Consider the following 1937-nt stretch of genomic DNA (forward strand, 5'->3'; position numbering starts at 1 on the left):
CCTCAGCCTCCCGAGTAGCCAGGACTGCAGGCACGTGCCACCATGCCCAGCTAATTTTTTGTATTTTTAGTAGAGACGGGGTTTCACCATGTTGACCAGGATGGTCTCGAGCTCTTGACCTTGTGATCCACCCGCCTCGGCCTCCCAAAGTGCTGGGATTACAGGCGTGAGCCACCGCACCCGGCCTAGTATTAACTTTTTTAAAATCTGTGCAATAAAAAATAAAACTCAGGCAAAGTGAAGGCAAAAGTGGGAAGTCCTGAATATAAATAAGAGTTTAATATAGTGAAATATATGAACTTTACTAAAGATAGTACCCAGGCTTTTATAGATGAGGGATCAATTTTAATTCATCAAAATGGCACATATACGGGTAACTAGTTGACAAGAAGCGAGGGCTTCAGTGAAGGTGATCACAAAGTGCCATGAATACTTTACCATTTTCACTGAGGGAACGAGGTGATTGCCCCGACCCCGAGTTTCCTGCCATTCTTTTAGAGTTCAGCCAGTCTGTTAGACTGCTGCATGCTTCCACAGGATATATGACACACCCTTGGCATGTGATGTCATTGGCCTGTGTAGATGAGGTCTGTGGCAGCCAGTCCTGGGGGTTTGTTCTCAGCCTCATTCATGGACTTCTACTGTGACATCCTTATGAGAACCCTTGGGAGAAATTTCCTATTTTAGTGTCAGAATTTCACCTGAAGAATTAGTGTGCTTTCATCTTTTGAACGCTGAATTATATAACTGTTTTCATCTTAGTGATGATTGCTAAAAAGTTTAGCGATAGATGTATGGGCTGACTCTTTACTAATTTAGACATCTTCCAGGAAAACATTTCTGTCTTGTCATCTGTGGCTCTACTTTTGGTCTCTCTCCATGTTTAATTTTTTTGTTTTACTTCTATTAAAATTTTTTTTTAAATTTTCTAATATATATCTATATATATGTACTAGAGATGAGGTCTCACTATGTTGCCCAGGCTGGTCTTGAACTCCTAGGCTCAATCGATCCTCTCGCCTCTGCCTCCCAGAGCACTGGGATTACAGTCATTTGTTTTTCTTTTCTAGTCTGTTGTGCTGAACTGCATTTATCTTTTACATAGACTTAATATTATTTGGCAGAAAGTGAGGAATAAATACATATATTAAACCTATAGAATCAGTAAAACCAAATAAAAATGATCAAGCCCAGTGTTATCAGGGCCATAGGGAAATAAGCACATACGTGTGGTTAATGGCAGTGTACACTGAGCTTCTGAGGAGTGTGGCTAGCAATAGATACCTAGAGCTATAAAGTTGTTTATTCTTATTAAGCAGTTAATGCCACTTTTGGAAATGTAGCACAGAAAAGTAACCCAAAAGGATATAGTCCTTACAAAATTATTTATAGCTACAGTGCACAATAGTGAAAGAGGGGAAGCAACCCAAATGCACAGTGGTAGAGGGTAGTCGAATAAGTCAGTTAATATAATGGAATGTCAGTTAATATTTGGAATGTACCAAAAATGATTCAGTAGATTAGATAAAGAGAAATGTCCATAAAATATGTAAATTATCAAAATAGGCTTTAAATCTATGTAAGAATATGTAGATATAGCAAAAAGAATGAGATGCTCATGGTGAGACAGCCAGGTGGAAAGTGGTCCCCAGAAAAACTACAACCAGGCTTCCCCCTGGGGTAGAGCTTCAGGAAGTTCACCCATTTGTAGCGAGGAGGAATGTGGCCCCTCTTCTTTCTCTGTGGAACCAGAGATTCTACCTGCTGGCGGGAAGCACTCTAGCAGGGACTCTGGACTTGTAAGTGTTCCATTTCCCCCTTTTCTTTCTTTTCACCCAATAAAACCCTGTCTTACCAATCAAACTGTCTGCGAGCCTAAATTTTTGTGGCCATGAGACGGACAAGGACCTCATCTATTTGTTTTTTTTTTTTTTTGA

At 40.1% G+C, this 1937-nt stretch overlaps 1 protein-coding gene across 8 annotated transcripts in view; it reads left to right on the plus strand.

Annotated features, from left to right (window-relative positions):
• Window positions 1-1937, plus strand: part of RABGEF1 (RAB guanine nucleotide exchange factor 1) — a 76503-nt gene that overhangs the window by 58155 nt on the left and 16411 nt on the right. The gene's annotated exons all lie outside the window — the stretch shown is intronic.

The sequence above is a fragment of the Cebus imitator genome, unplaced genomic scaffold (assembly GCF_001604975.1).
Source record: "Cebus imitator isolate Cc_AM_T3 unplaced genomic scaffold, Cebus_imitator-1.0 Scaffold419, whole genome shotgun sequence".
NCBI lineage: Eukaryota > Metazoa > Chordata > Mammalia > Primates > Cebidae > Cebus > Cebus imitator.